Consider the following 19661-nt stretch of genomic DNA (forward strand, 5'->3'; position numbering starts at 1 on the left):
TCCAGTGCTGCTCTTTGAATTTTTGGCTGCCAGGACTTGGGAAGGGCAGTTGGTCTGGGTGGCTGCAGGTGACAGCCCTGAGGATCGGGGCGGTCCAGAGGGAGCCGGGCAGCGGCCTGGGGGGATCTGCTGAGGTTTCACAAGCCCGAGGGCAGGAGCTGGGTCAGGGCGACCCCCGGATGGAGCAGCCCTGGGAGAAGGAGCTGGGGGTGCCGGGGGCTGAGAGCTGGGCAGGACCCAGAGACCCCCGAGCTGGGCTGAGCCCAGCGTGGGCAGAGGGAGGGCGGCTGTGCCCTCTGCCCCTGTGCCCAGGTGAGACCCCACCTGCAGAGCTGCTCCAGCCCTGGGCCCGCACAGGGACACGAGGAGCTGCTGGAGAGAGCCCCGAGGAGCCTCGGAGCTGCTGCAGGGCTGGAGCCCCTCTGGAGCCGGGCTGGGAGAGCTGGGGGGGCTCACCTCACTGCAGGGAGAGCTCAGAGCCCCGCCAGGGCCTGAAGGGGCTCCAGGAGAGCTGCGGAGGGAGCGGGGACAAGGATGGAGGGACGGGAGCCAGGGAATGGATTGCTGGTGCCAGGGGCAGGGATGGATGGGAGATTGGGCACCCTGCTTCAAGGTTGGAATTATTGAAGTTTAGGATCATCAAGTCCTGGTTGAGAATTTCATCTGATGCTTCAAAGGAATGAAAAATGAAATGGCCTGAAAGCAGCAGGGCCTGGGCTCAGCTCCCCTGAGCAGGGAGGAATAGAATAGGAGAGAGGGAAATTCCCATCCTTGGAAGACTCCCATCTGGGCAGCCTCATTGGCTTGATGAGGTTATAAAGGGCAGCACCGCAGGGAGAGGAACTTTTCCATCTCTTCTTGCTGGAGATGGTGGGATTTGGTGCTCTTGTTGTTTTCCTGGGAAGACGGGAGGGGAGGGGAGGGGAGGGGAGGGGAGGGGAGGGGAGGGGAGGGGTGGACTGGGGGTTGAGGGTGCCTTTGCTGAGCTGAGCAGGACCTGGTCAAGTCCCTGGGACAAGGAGCTGCCTCCCCTCCTCCCACCTCATGTTAATCACTTGTGGGAATGGAAAGACCAGGGAACTACACAAAAGGATCTGGTTTTAATGGGAGAGATGAGAGATATTAGCCTTTCTTTCTCCTGGATTCCCAAGAAAAAAAATAGCAAAAATCTTGAGCATGAAAATGACTGTTTTTTTCTCCAAGCAACAGGAAATGTGGGGCTTTGTTCCCAGCACTGCCATGATCCACACATCTTCCCGGACACCCTTCCCATGGGAGCTGCTGCTGCTTCTGCTGCTCAGATTCCGGTGCTCCAGCCCCAGCCCTGCTGGTCCAGTGGGAATTTCTGGGTGCTGATCCTGGGGCACTTCCGAAGCCAGGATTTGGGATGTAGGTGAGACCTCACTGGGAGTGGAATGTGGCTGCAAAGGGCAGAGGAAAGGAATTGAAATTCCCTGGAGAAGAGGCGGATTTTGGTAGGTGAATATTCCAGCTTACAAGGTGTTTATGGGAAGGCACCTTCCCCACAAAGTGTGTGGAGAGTGCGAAAAGGGTCACATTATTTGTCTGTCTGTAAATTCCAACGCCTTTGGCCTCCAGTGAAAGCCTGATCCTGTATCCCGCTGTCCCGACAGTGGGATTGGCTCCTGGCATGTGTTTGCAGCTCTGTGGGGCTGGATGGGATGAGCTGACCTGTGCAGGACTGCCTGGTGGGCTCACAGCTCTGGAATAACTTTGTTCAGGAGTTTTGCCTCCCAGCACATAGAACTGAAGTAGTTGAGGAGTCCTGGAGTCCTTTCCCCCTCCGGCTCTCCTCACTCTCCAGCAGATCCCTGAAGGTGACAGTCTCCATGTTCAGGGCCAGCCTGAGGTTCAGGCCCAGCATGAGCTCCTGGAACTCACAGAGCTGCAGGGCCAGGTCAGCCTCGGCCTTTTCCAGAGCCATTTCCAGCTCGGAGACTTTGTTCTTTGCATCCATGACAGCAGCCCCAAGCTCAGCACTCTGCAAGGAATGGGACACAGCAGGGAGTGGGACACGGCCAGTCCTGGCTGTCAGGGGTGACAGGGGTGAGGCTGTCACAGCTCTGGGAGCAGCAGCAGCTCCTGAAGAGCCTTTACAAGTTGCTCCAGTATCAGGAAAGGTGGCTGTGGAGTTCTTTGGAGCAGCAAATCTGCCCTCCTTGCAGAAGTTCCCACACATGGCTGTGCTCACCTGGCCCATTGCGCTCCCAGTTTCTCACCTGGCCCTTGGTGATCCTGATTTCTCTCTCCAGTCTCTGGACCATCTCTGCCTGCTCAGCTGTCCTGGGTTGCTTCCTGCAGTGACTCTCATCTCCTCCAACTAAAGTCACAGCCATGGAATGGTTTGGGTTGGAAGCTCATCCCGTCCCACCCGTGCCATGGGCAGGGACACCTCCCACTGTCCTAGGCTGCTCCCAGCCCTGTCCAGCCTGGCCTTGGCCACTGCCAGGGATCCAGGGACAGCCCCAGCTTCTCTGGGAAATCCATTCCACGGCCTCCCCACCTTCACAGGAAGGAATTTCTTCCCAATATATCTCATCTAAACCTTCCCTCCCTCTACTTAAGGCTGCTCCTTGTCCCATAGACAGCTCAAAAGGTGTCGTTGTATATCCCAAAACACTTATTGAGTTAAACCAGAGCAGATCAGGGAGCAGGAGGTGTTTCCGTGGGGTTGAAGTTGGCCTGAAGAGAGGTGCCCCCCCACCCTCCACCCTTTCCAGGTGCTCTCACTTTGTTTTCCTGCCAGGCCTGGGCTCGTGCCCAGCTCCTGCAGACGACGTTCCTGTGCCGGGCCCTGACGCCCTCGATGGTTCCTCCGGGTGTGGATCTCGGCTGTTGCCCTTCACAGAAGTGTCTGGGGCCTGCAGCCAGTGGAGCTCCTGGTGGGGACACGGGCTGAGCCTGCTGTGCACCCAGTCCAGCCCCAAACTGGTGCCACCCCACTGTCCAGTCGGGTCCCCCTTTGCCGTGACCATTTCACAGTGAAACACTGAGAGTCCTGGACCACGCCCTGCTCCCCCAGGAGAACCAGATTCTAAATCCAGCTGGAAAATGGGAATTTGAGGGAACCCAGGGCACAGGAAATATTTCTCTGTCTGCTCTGAGGGGTCATGACCCCCAGAGAAGCACGGACTTTGACCCTCATTCATGGAGAAAGTTTCCAAGACTTCGATATAGAGTAGTCTCCACAAAATTGTGAAATAGATTATTGAGTATAGTATAGCATATCACTTGGGTGAGAAATTTAGGTTTTGGGATTTTTAGTATGTTGCAGATGGGAACAAGATGGAGGTTTTAGGGCAGAGGCAGGTTGTTCATCTTCACTTACTTCTTCCCTCTTCTTCATAGGTTTGGGTGATATCTTGTAATTGGACAGAAAAGTCAGCATTGTGGGCTTTGAGGAATCAGTTATTGGGTTAAAAGGGAAAATAATCTAGGTGTCATTTCTTAATAGGATAGTTTAGTCTTAAAAGACTTTGTAACAAGAGATTGTTGGCCATTTTTGTGGCGCACAGAGTCTGCTACAGACGGCGTGCAAAACTTTAGATAACAATAAACAGAGGCCAAAGACTGAAAAAGTCCTTTGCGTCTCCTTTTCCTGACACAGAACGGCTCCAGGAGGGTTTCCCCCTGACAGGGGAGCCCCCAGGCAGGGGCCCAGCGAGGGGCCCAGAAAGCAATAGGAATTCCTGCTGGAGTCCTGGGGAAGCCTCTCACCTCTCTGTAGAAGGTTCTCAGGATTTCACCATCTCCCTTCAGCCTCTCCACCTTGGCTTCCAGCTCAGCTTTGGCCAGGGGAACGCTCTCTGTGTTCTGGAGATGCTTTGGGGATGGAAAGAGGAATTTGAGGAGGGAGAGCAGACTTGGGGCTGCCCTCAAGGTCGGTGCCATGACCGTGCTCTGGTTCCTGGGATCTGGGGTCTGATTGGAGTTTGAACAAACCCAACTTCTGCTGGTTTTTGTTTCCTGTGCTGCCTTGGAGAAAGAAGTCACTGCAACCACCCAAAAACCTGAACCAGAAGGGGAAAGTTCAACCAGTGAGTCCCTTGCTCACCATCCGCAGGACAAGTAGCTCCTCCTGGGCATGTGTCTGTGGGCTCTGCTCATCCCTGGACCTGTGTGGGAAAATGGGAGGTTTTGCTGGAGTTCAGCACAATTCCCTAATTCTTTGGGTTCCTTCAGGCCACAAGTGAAAAAAATGAAAGTCTGATTTTTTTCACTCTCCCCAGACAGTGTTTTGGGATACCTTACTCTTATTTTGTAGCCCATGGGAAAACAAATGTGTTTTCAGAGAGGTTTCTGCTGCAGAACTGCTGTTGTGCGACGTCAAATAGCTGCTGAACACTTGGAAATCTTGAATTTCTGAGTCAGGAAGGAGGGAAAGCAAATGTGGAAGAGGGAAATTTTGCTTCTTTCATGTGTCTGTAAATGTGGATGTTACTTTCTCCACTGAGATTTTTCCATCTTCTTCACCTCCACCACGGGAATCTGCTGGAGGTGAATCTATTTCATCTCCACCTACGAGTTCTCTGCAAACCATTTGCTACCCCAAAAAGTCTAGTGTTTCTGCCCGTTCACAAATTTCAAACAACATTTTGAGCTCTGAAGTTGCATTTCCTTGGTTTTTACTCACATTTTCCTGTTGGTTTTCCAACCCTGCTTTGCTGCTCTCAGGCCTGTTTGTAACTGGGCTCTGCTGCTCCTGAGGACTCCCAGTTTATCCCTCAAATTCCAGATAAATGCTCTGAGCATGGCCTTGATGGTGCTTTGTGACTCTGCAGGAAGCTCCACTTGGTCTCCAGCACCTTCTTCTGCTGATCCAGGAGCAAAACCTGAATCCCAGAGAGGAAAATGGGAAATGGGATGAGGATTGTGAAGATGGTGGAGAAGAGTCTGGAGGGCCCCCATGAGGAGCAGCTTAGGTAATTTGGTTTGTCCGGGTGGGGAAGATGAAACTGAGAGGAGACTCATTGGGGGCTGAAGCTTCATCCTGAGGGACAGTTCCAGTCTCTGCTCTGGGGATCAAGGACAGGACCCAGGGAATGGCTGGAGCTGTGCCAGGAGAGGGTCAAGCTGGATATCAGGAAAAGACTCTTCCCAAGAAGGTGGTCAGGCTCTGAACAGGCTCCCCAGGGAATGGTCACAGCCCCAAGGCTGTCAGAGCTCCAGGAATGTCTGGACAATGCCCTTGGGCACAGGGTGGGATTTTGAGGAGCCTGTGCAGTGCCAGGGCTTAGACTGAATGATCCCTGTGGGTCTTTTCCCAGGCATCCCATGGCAAAGTGCTGATGCCCTGGCAGTGGGATGTGTTCCTGCTCTTGGCACACCTGACAGCGTTTTCCAATCCAGCAGCTTTTGTTTGGGGGCACCGGTGTGGAAATGCACAAAAAAGCAAAGACATTCTCAAAACCAGCTCTGCAACAAATTTGGGCTGTGCAGAGAGGGCTGAGAGGGGACTGGAGGGGCAGCTGGAACTGGTTTTATCTTGTTCCCTGCCCCAGTCAGGCCCAGGGATCAGAGCAGCAGTGCCTGGACACCAAGGTTTTGTAAATACCAAGGTTCTCCCCTGACAGCTTGTGCAAGCTCCCTTGATGTCTCTAATGAGTTGTCCTGCCAGGAGTCTGTGCCCTTTCTGTGCCCTTTCCATGCCCTGTCCATGCCCAACACCTCCCTTGTGCTGCAGACCCTGGGAACTGGAGCTGGGGGAGGTTCTCAGCTCACCTGGTCAATGAGTGAAGCAAATTCATTTTTGAGGGTCTCAAGCTGCTACTTCTCTTGATACTTCACCATCTGCACACTGGGATGGAGCTCTGGGCAGAGCAGCAGCTCTGGGGTGGTGATGATGATGGGGGTGATGGCGATGAGGGTGATGGTGATGGGGGTGAAGGTGGTTCAGAGGGTGATGATGATGGGGGTTGATGGTGATGGGGATGATGATGATGGGGGTGATGGTGGTTCAGGGTGTGATGATGATGGGGGTGAAGGTGGTTCAGAGGATGATGATGATGGGGGTGATGGTTCAGGGTGTGATGATGATGAGGGTGATGGTGGTTGAGAGGGTGATGGTGATGGGGGTGATGGTGACTCAGGGTGTGATGATGATGGGGGTTGATGGTGATGGGGGTGATGATGATGGGGGTGATGGTTCAGGGAGTGATGGTGATTGGGGTGATGGTGCTGGAGGTGATGCTAATGGGGGTGATGGTGGTTCAGAGGGTGATGATGATGGGGGTGATGGTTCAGGGTGTGATGATGATGGGGGTGATGGTGTTTCAGGGTGTGATGATGAGGGTGATGGTGGTTGAGGGGGTGATGGTGATGGGGCTGATGGTGATTCAGGGTGTGATGATGATGGGGATGATGGTGGTTGAGAGGGTGATGGTGATGGGGGTGATGATGGTTCAGAGGGTGATGATGATGGGGGTGATGGTGTTTCAGGGTGTGATGATGATGGGGATGATGGTGGTTGAGAGGGTGATGGTGATGGGGGTGATGATGGTTCAGAGGGTGATGATGATGGGGGTGATGGTGTTTCAGGGTGTGATGATGATGGGGATGATGGTGCAGGGCTCTGCCTAGCCTGGAACCAAAGTTGGCACTGCTGTAGCCAAACCCTGATTTGGCTGCACCAAAACTCTCTCCACATCTTGCAGGACAACTTCCACCTGCCTTTCTGGGCCTCAACAATGAACCATCACAGTTTCTGCTGCTGGAAAGTGTCACACTGTGGGAGGTGGAGCCTCGGTGGGATTTGCTGCAGTTCCAGCAGTGATGGTCTCTGCTGTGTCCTCACTGATGTTACAACTGGTGGTAGCTCAGTCATTGGCTGTACTGGACCCTTCACTCGGTGCTCAGGTTACTGATGAGCCTGAGAGGTGCAGCTCATCCAAATCCCATCAGAACTGCCTTTATTGTTCCCATGCTCTGTAAGAGGTTTGGAAAACCACAACTTGGGATTGCAATGGACACCTCAGTGTCCTGAGTCATCGTTCCCCAGGCTTTGGTCGTTCCCTGTCCCAGACAGTCTCTGGTCACCTCCACAACTGCAGTCTTTGTGTCCAAGGAGCTGCTGTCATTCCAGGGTTCCTCTCAGTTCCTCACATCGAGGAGAGCAGGAACATGAGGAATACTGACAGAGTGAGGAGATGAGTCACTGATCAAATCCTTGGTAGGATTTTGGGGGCTGCAGTCCCAGAATCTGGAGGTTTGAGGCCAAACCTTTGTTTCTGGGGATGTGAGTGACTTAGCAGCAGCAAGAAATGGACAGAGGATGTGTCACAGACAGGGAAACCCTGTGTGTGGTTGGGTTGGGAATATCAACCTTTAAAAAGTCTTTTTAATACAAATTTGGAAATCTGAAGAATGAAGCCCTTGGCATCTCTCTTCCCTATCAGGTTGGAACAAATTCTTTTGGATATTGCCCAAATAGTGCAGGAGTAACGTCTTTGAAATGCAGAGCAATTGACTGACATATATGCTTGGAACACCAAAATCTCTGGGATTTAGTGATGGGTTGTGGGAGCCCAATTCCATAGAGCCCCTGGAGGGACATGGCAGGAAGTGCAAAGGAAAAGCTGTTGCAGCTTTACAGAGGCTCCTCAGTGCCCTTGGATGAAGCACTCCACCTTGGCTTTCAGCTTGACTTTGCTCACGGAGGCACAATCCATGTGTCCTGGAGCACTCAAAGGGTCTGGGAAGTGAAAAAGAAAAGTGTTTAGTGCCAGCAGATAATGCAGATACAAATTTCCAGGGCTACTCTCTTCAAGCACACACATTTCCCTATGCTGTTAAAGCCTTTTACTCCCTGATCCTCTCAGGAAGACAATGAATGTCACTGGACACAGAGAGGAGAAGGAAAATTTGGGCCAGCTGGGGTTCCAAATATCCTAAATGAACACATTCAGCTAAAGTTGACCCACTTAAGGTGGGATTCTACTCTTTTTAATTAAAATCTGCACAAAAGTTGGCCCTTAGGTCCCTCTAGAGACTCCAGAGAGGGAGAGGCCTCATTTTCCTACTGACAACACTGGCTGCTGTTCTCCCTAAAAGCCTGGAATAAATGTTGTATTTGGTTGAAACAGCTGTCAGTGCATCAAACTTCTCCTCTGAACAGGCGTGGTGGGGGGTTCATTCTTCATATCTGCATGGGGAGGAAAAACCAATTTTGCTCCTCATTATTCAGCTTAAACACATGGTGGGATCCTTGGGATTGTCCTGGGCAGAGGTAGGAGTTTGACTTGATGATCCAGCTCAGGATATTCCATGATTAATCAGGAATATTAATCTAATCCTTCTCTTCCACCTCCAAATGCCCAACTCCAGCAGCTGTTGATGGAAGTCACCCACGAGCAGCTGGAGCAGATCCTGATCCTTGTGCAGCCTTTGCCATCCCCAAGATCATGGAGTGGCACCTCTCATCACTTGCAGGAGTGTCTTCCTTGCGGAATTGCTGCCAGGAAAACCAGACCTGGGCATGCATTTCTGCTGGCATTGTTGGGCAAATCCCTGTGAGTTTGGACTCTACATGTATTTATTTTTCAGTGAAAGAGGTGTTCAGAGTGACAAAACTGCAGGAAAGGTGGATAAATCTTTCCTGGAGACATGAAATAGGTGATTTTCAGTCCCACCTTGCTGGAATATCAGCAGGGCTCTGTGACGTGGGTGGGAACACTAAATTCCTTTGGCTGCAATGGGATAGGGCTTAGCCCTGGAAATCCCTCTTCCAGAAGTGCTTTTATGTGATTTTTTTGGCATCCCCATGGCCTGGGAACATGTTCTGCTCCATGGAGAAGTTCCTGCATGTAACCCCAAAAGCCACTCAGTGTTTCAGGGTGAAGCTGTGTGGGAGTTCTGGGAGTTGAGCATTTTCTTTGGGATCCAGCCTAACAGGAGCTCAGAGAGTTCAGCATTTTCCTGGTTGGGCCCTGGGTGGGTTGGCAGCTCCTGGGAAACAGAAGGAGTGAGGTTGGTTTGTTCTCTCCAGGTGTTTAATTGCAGAGCTGGGCTGATCTTGGCACCTCCAGCCTGGCTGACCCGGCCCAAACCCTGGCTTGGGAGCTTCTCCCTGCCCTGGAATCGCATCCTTGGTAACTCTGGTCTGGTGGCTCTGCCAGCTGCTCCAGACAGGGGATGGAGATAAAGCCTGACTGCTTTCCCTTGTCTGGAATGAGCGTTTCCAAAGGTTTAGCTCTGGTGCTTGGGATCCATCTTCCTTGGTTTTAAATTCCTCTGGAGCATTCCTGCTCTTCTGACACCTCCAGGGACTGCCTAAAGTGCTCTCAGTCAGTGGAGCTGCTCCTGGGGAACAACTTTGGACCCCAAATTGTCTTTCTGCTCCTTGGCTGGTTGGGATGGTGGTGTCCATGCCAGGTGAAACCAGCCCCACCTTCTGGTCTCTGTTGGCTGTTAAACGTGGAAAACATCCCAAGGTGCTGCTCTGGGATCTCTCCCAGTGCTCCGGTGTTCCTCCTCTTCTCAGAACAGGGACAGGGAGGAGTGGGAGACGGGAAGGCTCTGAGCAGCAGCTGGTGACGAGGCCAAATCTTCTAAAATTACTCTAAAATGACACTTTCAAGGGGATTTCATGGTGGCACAGAAACCCTACACTGCTCATTGTTTGATTGCAGTTTATTGAAGAAATTTAATACAATTCATATAAAAAGTTCATCAGGAACAGAAAATGGGGTGAATGAGCTGGTTACATTTTGGCACAGAATTTCCCAACCCTTTTCTTGAAAAAAAAAAAAACAAAAAACAAAAAAAAAACCCCAAAAACCAAAAAACTATACTCAAAGGTGTTAAACCAAAGAAGAGATGTTTTTCCAAATTATGTAAACATTATAGTTTGTGTTTTCAACAATTGTTGTTCATACTTTTTTTTTTTTCCCCCCTTCTAATCCCGTTTTTTTCTCTGTTTCTAACCTGTCTCCAGCTTCTGAGAAGGGGAATGATTTTCTGCTGGGACACCTCTGCATTGTGTGGGCTTTGGGCTTAAAATGATCCCTTCTGTGTGGGTGAAGAATTAATTGGACATTAGAGAGAGCACTTTCACCTATGGAAAATTAAAGTTGAATTTTGGGATGTAGGTAGAGCAGGAGAGCCCTGGAGTGAGCCAGCAATGCCAGAGGAATTGGGGAATGGAGAAACTGCCTGTGGGAAGATGTTTTGTTTTCAATTTCGTAAGAATTTGGGGAGTGAGGGAGGAGTAGGTGGGAGGGAGCACCATGGGCTCAACTCTCCTGGATTCCTAGGCAGGTGAAAGAACAGGCTCTGTTTCCAGATGTAAACAAAATTCTTGCCCCTCCTCTAGATCGGCAGTGGGGCACTGGGAAGGTGCTCGCTGAGCTCTGACGTTAATGAGACTCATTAATGAGACAGCTGATTATTCACTGACAAGCGGCGCTCAGGGAGGGATATGCAGGGGAATTGTCTGGACTGGGAGAGCGAGCATTCCCAAGCTGAGAAACAGCACTGGGAAAGTTTTTCCTCAATGGCAAAGTGACAAGCAGGGATTTTGAGATGATTCCAAGGCTTTGTGCTGGCAGGTGAAGGTGCTGCTTGCCTTTCTGTGCTGCAGCTGAGTGGAGCTCACTTCACTCAGCTCTGGTGGCTTTCCTGGCTGGTGCTTTTAGACACAAATCTCACGCTGGAGCTGCTTCCTGCTCCGGAGCTGAATCCCCCCATTCCAAAACCCGTCCCCAGCCCCAGTATGTTCCCACCTCTGCAGCTGCTCCCAGGTAAGAACACAACTGCGGTGGGAAAGCAGGGGCACAAGGTTTGTTTGGAACAGCACAAAGGAATTTCAAGCTTTAGTTTCACACATTCAAATTATTTCTTGGACAGTCTATCACTGACTGGATTTCACACATCTTATTCTTGGGCTTTTCTTCCTGGTCTGAGGCATCTGAGTCCCCCAAGGGACAATCTCAATGTATAAATCCCTTCAAGTTCAAATCTGGTCAAGGAAAATGTGTCTCAGGCTCTTTGGCCTCCTTAGTCCCACCTAAAGGGCTGGAAAAATTATATTAATTTTTGTGCAGATAACTACAAGCTGCATCTTGTCTTATCCTCAGTTCCAGGTACAAGCAAGGAATCACTTAATATATTGTTTGTGAGATGAATTACTTACAAATATTTTTGGCAACAACACCTTCTCCAGACAGCCTGGAAGAAAGAGAGGATGGAGAAGTCAGGGCTCCTTATAAGATAATTTCAAGCAGTATTTTTGCACCAGGGACCTTGGAAAACAGACACGGTGTGGCTGATGGGGACTATCCAAGAGGATTTGGAATGACACCTGTTACTGTGTAGGATGGGGGTGAATTCCCTCTGCAAAATTTTGTGACACTTTCACCTCCTTGCAAGGCGAAAGTGAGAACATGGTTGGATTTGGACATGACTTGGCTGGCAGGGGCGGTTCCCACCTGCTCTCCTCTCCCTCCAGCAGCTTCCTGTAGGTCGCAATCTCGATGTCCAAGGCCAGCTTGACATTCATGAGCTCCTGGTACTCCCGGAGCTGCCGGGCCATGCCAGCCTTGGCTTTCTGCAGAGCGGCCTCCAGCTCCTCCAGCTTGGCCCTGGCATCCTTGAGGACGATGTCCCCATGCTGCTCCATGTCAGTGATGGCCATCTGCAGCCCAGCCACCTGCAGGAACAAGTCCAGGGACCACATGATGGGTCTGGATCCCAATTTTCAGGCCCCTTCCATCCAGGGGTGGAGACGGGAGTGGCACACGTTTCGTGTGGTCCTGTGCCTGCCCCTTCACACTGGGATGTCTGAGCGGAGCTGCTGGACCAGGTGGTTCATCTCTGAGATCCCCACCCTGGTGTTCTGGAGGTCATCCCTGTGCCAGCCAGCCTAGAGCTGCAGGTCCTTGTACTGGGTGGGCAGGGAGGGGACATGGGGGACAGGCAGAGACTGACCCTGCCCTGATCCCCTCTTCACCAGGACTTTCCACACTCATCCCCTTGAACTTCCTCCTTCTGTGTCCTTCTGCATCTCCATCTCTCATTGTCAAAGCAGCATTTTCCCACAGAATCGTGAAAAATCATGGAAAGTTGGAGAAGACTTTTAAGATCATCAAGTCCCACTTCCAAACATCTCCAAGGAACTATTTGAACTCCTCTCCAAATCCACTTAATTTTTCACCTTTCCCCCCTATCCTCGCTGCTTGTTCTCTCCAGTATAAATCATCCTTTGGGAAATGCTAAACAAAATTCTCCCTGTTTGTTTTCACCTCCTCACCTTGCTCTGGTGCACGACTCAGCCCTGGCACGGCTCCAGTTGGTGATCTCCTCATTCTGTGCCTTGATCTCGGTGATGATGCTGTCCATGTCCGGGTTCCAGCTGCTGTCCATGGACAGCACCACCGAGATCTGGCTCTGTTTCTGGGACAGCTGCTGTAAGTCAAACAAATTCATCTTCTGTCCCAAATGTTTCACTGTTTGTCCTGAGCCAAAGTGTAGAAGAGAGCTGGGGAGGAGCTGTAGTACTGATGTGAGAGATGCTACTCACTTCAAAAAATTTAGAAAGGTTTATTAAACCTTATCAAAAATACAGCAGAAGACTGAATAGAGAAAATATTACGGTGCTGGTAGCAAAGGATTTTTCCCACCATGTTCTCACCCACACCATGGAGGTTTTGCCTTTTAACCCTTTAACTCTTCCCAAAGTTCTGTCCATCGACTCCAGTGGTGGAGATCACGTCCTTAAATCTTGATTGGGGGCCAAGTAACAAGCCAGCCCTCCCAAATGTCCCAAAGCCAAGCTGTCCCCTGATAACAATGTAAGGGGTAAAACATAACTTTAAATCAATAAAACTTCTCTTAACATATATACATGGTATTTGCCTTTTAATTGTGAGAGTCAACCATCACATTCCTCATCTATCACACTGACCAGCTCTTGGGCTCTTTGAGCCTCTGGAGCCTGGGAAAATGGGGGAACAGCAGATGGGAAATTTGGGATGCTCTTACTACTTAATAGAGGGCTTGTAGGAAGTTTATCTCATCTGTCAATGCATCCACCTTGGTCCCCTGATCCACCTTGTTCACTTAGGCAGCATCCACATCATGAAATGGTGAAAACAGAGCTTGGACTAGGCCTTCTCTGGGTCATTGGGTGAAGTCTTTGTATCTAACACAAACCTTTGGAGTTTCAGATTAAATTAAGAACTGAAATACAATATTAAACCAGAAATGGAGGATTTCTTGATTTCTGTCCCTTTAAACAGAACCAAGAGTTAAGTGATTTCTCACCTCTACCTTTTTTTTGGGAGGGGAGGTGGGAGGATGTCCATGGATCCAAACAATGTCACACCACTGAATTTCCCTTTTCCTGCCAGTGCCCAGACACATATTTTGTACAATACTTGAAACAGCAGAAGCTTCTTACTGTGTCTCCTGCAGGTGAGACCAAGGGTCTGTGGATGCTGGGATTGGACACAGAAAGGCTGAGGACTGGCAGAGCATCTGGTGAAGGGACAAGGTCTGCATGACCCAGGCTGATCTGGGGGACCAGATCAGTGGGATCTGTGGAATCTGTGCTGACCTGTGGGACATTCCTGAGTTTGTGATGAGGGACCTGAAGCAAGGAGGAATTTCAGCCCAGCACTGCTCCACTGGCACAACCAGGTGTTTCTGCTTCCTGGGACTCCAGCTGTGCCCCGTGGTGTGGGCCTGGCACTGCTGGATACAAAGAGTCATTTGAATGTGGTTTGCCTTTCCAAAGCTGTCCCTGCTTTGGTGGTGGTGCCTCTTCACCTTCTTGAACACGACAAAGTTGTTCTCTGCTGTTGTGTGCTTGTGGATCTCCTCCTCTACTTCTGGGGAGGGAGAGCTCAGAATCCCTTCGGAGCCTCCACCAGGGGCCTGTACAAACCCCCTCTTCACAACAGGAGAGACCAAAGGGTCTCTTCCTGTGGTCATTTATCAATAATCCACAGATTTTTGGAGGGAGCAGCACGGGAGCAGAATCATTGATGGAGCTTTATTTTTTCTACTTATGTCACTGATTATGACAGAAAAGTCAGCACCCCTGCACTGGTGGGTAGGAAGGGCCGTCTAGAAAAGCTGAAGGTCCTCATTAAATGTACCTTTTGTCCTGTGAATGGGAGCCTTGTGCTCCCAAAATATTCTGGGTGGGGCCAGGGGTGAGCTCATTGCCACACCTGGTTCATCAGGAGAGCTGGAATCTGCGATGCAGCTCCAGCGGGATGGCCGGGGAGGAGGGCAGGGGGCGGCCTGGGCAGGGAGAGTCCAGGCCACGCTTCTGGGAAAGGTCAAAACCCAGCGGGAGCCTGGAGCCATGCCCAGCTCCCATGGAACGTTTAAGTGGGGGAGATGAAAGAGAGAAAGAGAGGAGTTCAAAGGATGGAGTCCGTGCAGGTAATAAACCACTGCTCTCTCCTGGCCCTTTCATGGGGGAAGATTTATTCCCATCAGGAATATCCATCCCTGAATATAATTTCCATTAAGCAGAGCCCCAGCTTTGCATCTATTTGTGGGTCTTGAAGCTCTTGGCCATGTAGAGGAGAAAAGTTAATGACTGTCTTCCAGTTGCTGTATTAATGTTTGGCCCAGAGAAATCAGAGGTTTGGGTTGGAAGGGACCTTAAAGATCATGTCATTCCAATTCCCATATTAGAAAGTAAAATTGGGATCTAAAAAGTTTAAAATAGTTAAAGGTGGGAAGGACAAGTTCCCAGGAAGCGGGGCAGGAGCCCGATGTCCTGTTGTAGATGCAAGAGGATGGTCCTTGCCCAGCAATGTGTGTGATGTCATTGAGCTTCTCCCAGAATCCACCGATCCCAAAGGAATATTTGGCACTCTGTCAGACACAAGCGGAGCTCCAAAGTCCAAACTGCTTCTCTGACGTGATCTTTGACTGTTCAAGGATTTCATGTGCATGCTGCTTTCCTTCCCCAGGGTAGTCAAGGATGTTTCAATGGTGTTTTGGGGTGGGAAGGAACTTACCCTGTTCGGAAAGGTGGCACAGAGTGGCAGGCACATGATCTCCTGGGAAAGGAGAGCAGAGGGTTCAGGCAGGGTGCATGTGCCCTTGTTGGGAGCTGGGACGAGCACCTCATTCCCACATCTCATTTTTCTGGTTCCGCACTGACAATTTAAACTCCTCATTTATTCATATCCATTCCCAGCAGATTCCTCATGGCTGTGAGAGCAGACACAAATACTGGATGGATGTTTTCCTGAAGTGCAAAAAGCAGAGGAGAGAGGGAACTCCTGCTCCCAACAGCCCAAAGATTTGCTGAGCTGAAACTCAGGCCCAGGATCCTGGCGACTTTCCATGGGGTGGGAGGTAACTCCTCACTTTCCAAAGTGCTCAAATTATCCAATACACTGAATGAATTCTGATTTAGTTTTAAACTAAAGGAGGAAAGATTTATTGGGAAGAAATTCCTCCCTGTGAGGGTGGGGAGGCTCTGGAATGGATTTCCCTGGAAGCTGTTGCTGCCCCATCCCTGGAAGTGTCCAAGGTCAGGTTGGATGGGGCTTGGAGCAGCCTGGGATGGCAGGAGGTGTCCCTGCCCATGGCAGCAGGTGGGATGAGATGATCTTTAATGTCCTGTCCCATCCAAACCTTTCCATCATTCTGAGGTCACGGGTTTTTTTGGGCTGTCTTGGGCCTTTTCACTGACACAAGAAGAACAGAGTGAAGTAAAACTGGACAGGTCTTTCTATGGGTGTTGCCTACCTGACCCTGAAATCAACCACCACATCCTGCATGGCCTTGTTATAAATGAATTCCCAATTTATTAATGAAGGAAAATTTATTAAATGGCCCAAATATAAATTTAGAGAATAACAATGAAAAGCTACTATCAAAAAAAAGGTCAGTGCTGAGCCCAGGTATCGGCGCTGGGTGAGAAACAGGTTTGACCGCTGCAGCAGAGGGTCTCCCATGCTTTCACACCAACTGTCCTGCCCAAGCGATTTTTGTACGATTTTTCTTGCCCAAGGCAGAGTCCCTTTTCTTCCTTTTTGGAGTGCACGTATTCATGTGGAGCTCTTTCTCTGTGGCAAGTTGAACAATACATGTCTGGAGAGTGATGAACACCCGTGATCACGTTCCTGGAATTCAGTATTGAGATGTATCTCCCTGATGGCTCTGGCTATCTCAGTTTTGGATATTTATTGTGTATTTATTGTCCAGCATTCCTTGGACTACCTTGATGGATGATCCATCTCTGGGCGGGCCACGTTCATTGATTGCAAATGAAGTCCTCCCTCCTTTGTCCAGCTGGTTTCCACATTGTGTTGCAATCCCTGTCAGTGGCTTGTGCATTTTAAAAACTTCTTATAAGAGTTTATCTTGACAGTACATAACTATAAAATATATGACAACTTTATTTGCATGAATTATCATATACACATATAACAGCCTTGAGCTCAGAGCTGAGCTGTAGCCTCTCCTGTCCCAGAGTTGCCACCTCATGTTGCTGATGTACAACTCAAACATGGGCTCCAGGTTATTCTGCACAATTTTCTGGCCTTTCAAGAGGCTACATTTTGCCTCCAGAACTTTGTTTTGTTGCTCCAGGAACTGCACCTGAAACCTATCAGAACAATATAAATAATTCAGGATCCTCAACTCAAAACTTGCCTTGCTTTTCATGAAATGGAAGTTTAATATGGCAGGGATTGTAAATGTTTTCTGTAATTTAAAGCATGATTTGATGGGCATGTTACCAAAAGGTCATTGGTGGGAAGATCTGGGAGAGAGGAGAAATATTCAGCTGCAAGGAAACCTGGAGAAATAATTTGCTCCGTATTCAGGTTGTCAGAAAGGGCTATATGGACAGTCTGGATATGGAACAAAGTCCTGCACAAAATCCTTAGCTCTGCTTTAATAATTTAGGATTAAATTTCTAATGTTAAGAACTTCCTGATTCCATCTCCAGGTAAGGCCAGAGCTGGAGGAGCAGAATGTGCCTCACCTTGTTGATGAAGGAGGCAAATTTGTTGTTGAAGGATTTAATCTGGTCCTTGTCCTCCTGCCACACCTGCTGCATGTCGGGGTCAATCTCCAGGTTCAGGGGCACCAAGAGGCATTGGTTGAGCATTGTTGCCAGGTAATAATTGGCATTGACTCCATGATTACAGAAGGCTGATCAATTGCTTCATTATATCATCTTATAATATATTGTACTATATATCTTAAGAAACTCAGAAACCCGTACAGCCAGTTGGATACAACTTTGACCTAATTGGTCAATCAATCCAAACACCATCCAATGTCTAATTAAGGAATCACTCTTTGGTAAACAAATCTCCATGACACATTCCACATGGGCGCAACAGCAGGTGCAACAAGTGGACATAAGAACAGCTTCTCATTATTTTCTCTGATTTTCTCATAGCTTCCCCAGGAAAATGCCTGGGAAAGTCTGTGCCTGCTCTCTGTGGCCAGACCATGACCTTTTGGATCCCTCCAGGGCCACATCCAAGCCCTGCTCCTCCAGCTCTGCTATGTCTGGGACTGTATCCTGGTCTGGCAGCCCCAGGTCCTCTGCTCAAGGCCTCGTGGTCGCCCCGAGGCTGTGAAGGCTCCTCCTGCTGAAGGCTCCTCTGGCCCTTCCCATGCCTCCAGCAGGGCTGTGGGACACGGACATGGAGCTGCAGCTGCTTCCCTGGACGGGCATCGTGGCAGGAGCAGCACCAACTCCACAAGACCCAGGACTGAAAGGGAACAATGAGGTGAGGTGGCAGAGGAGCAGGAATCAGCTCTAATGCCATAGGCTGGCAGTGACAGCTCGTAAAACTTTCTGACCTATATTTTATAAGCTGTTTTTCAAAGAGGAGATTACTGGCTGGGCAAAAAAAATCCATTTCCATCCACAAGTTGCCTTTGGGTTTGGTTTTAGCTTGGTTAAAGTGGTTCCTGTTTAAAGCCAATGAGACTGAAGATGCCATGAGAGGGAATCCAGAGATTGGGAAAATGGCAGTTTGATGTGCTTTGCTAAAGAAAAATCCTGACTCTGCCCCCAGATTTCCAAACTGTGCTGATCCAGGCAAGAAGTTCCTGTCTTGGTCTGCACTCCTGAGCTTCCCAGGCAGAACTTCACCTGCACTGAGGTGCTGCTGGTAAAGGTAGGGATTTGGGAGACACCAGTGCCTTTCTGGGAGCCCAGGTACTTTGAGTCCAAATGCTGAATGATGAGAATTCTGAAAGTCCAGGGTCCCCTGAGAGAAAACAGCCTGACGTGTGAAAGTCCTGCTCATCAGATCAGTCACAGAATGTCCTGGGCTGGAAGGCACCCACAGGGACCGTTGAATCCAACCCCTGGCCCTGCACAGACACCCCAAAATCCCACCCTATGCCAAAGGACATAGTCCAAATGCTTCTGGAGCTCTGGCAGCCTTGGGGCTGTGACCATTTGTAGTGGTTTTGGTTCACCCATTTGAAATTCCTGGCCAATGAACCAATTAATGTGGTGGGTCTAGCGCAGGTCACACACCAGCCCACCCACTAGAATATACTTACTCATTTCCTGCTGTGAGATAGGATTAGGAGAAAGGCAAAGCAGGCTTAAAACTTTAAAAGGGTATAAAGAAAGCTTTATTAATAATAACAACCAAAAGAAATAATAATAAGAATTAGAATAAAATCTTGGGAACACTTCTCCCCTCTACAACCTTTTCTTTCCTACTCACAATATACAGAAACAACTCGGTTTATCTCTTCTAGAATATTTGTTCTTCAATTCACTTAGGGATAGGAGTCCCTATAGTTAATTTATGTAGACTTCTCCACAAGAAAACAGTTTTTTCATGGCTTTTAATTTCCACGAATAGCAGCCACCTGGGAATCTGCAATTGTGAAGAGCCTCACATCTTTCACAGCTTTCCCACAGGTGCTTTTATAGGCTATGTCAAGTTATGGGATATTAGTTTGAGGATGAGCTGTTCCAGAGCAAAGGTTTTCTTTATCAATCTCTGAGACCATCTTCATCTCTGAGAACAGAAGTCTTCTTCTTCTTCTTTCTGTGGGGCAGAGGGCCTTCATCACTCTTCCCTCTCTCTCTGTTCAAACTTCTCATGGGATCACAGCTGTCACTGCGCCACTCCCTGTGTCCACTCAGGGACTCCCGGCTCACTCTGACTGCGGGTCACTCTCCCGTGCCTCGGCAGGTCGGGAGGGTGCCTGAGGCTTTTGGCCTTGCGGGTGAGACGGTTGTGATGATGGTGGAAGAAAGGAGTCAGCTCCAGTCAGGGATGAAGTCTGGGTTTATTAAGGAGAATTACGAAGAGATCCGCAACCCAGGGGAACCAACTGACAGAATCCCCTCAACTGGGCCATGCAGCACAATATAAACGGGGGTGGAAACAGCAGGGGAGATCACCCACCCACCAAGGGGAATGTTCGGGGAGTGGAAGGTGGGGAGACAGACACATGGGGAATTCAGTAGGGGAGGTGGGAAGGAGGGAACCTGGCCCCTGTCCCATCACTTGACACCCTTTGTGAAAGGTTCTGGATGAGTGGGATGTGGAGTTGAGTGATGGACAAGGCACCAGGGAGGGGACAGGGCAATGATCCAGCAAACTGGGGGGAGATTGACATCAGGGAAGGAGGTGGGGATTGACATACAAGGAAAGGGATACTTCAGGGTAAAACCATGGTGG

The sequence above is a fragment of the Lonchura striata genome, chromosome 29 (assembly GCF_050655825.1).
Source record: "Lonchura striata isolate lonStrDom1 chromosome 29, ASM5065582v1, whole genome shotgun sequence".
NCBI lineage: Eukaryota > Metazoa > Chordata > Aves > Passeriformes > Estrildidae > Lonchura > Lonchura striata.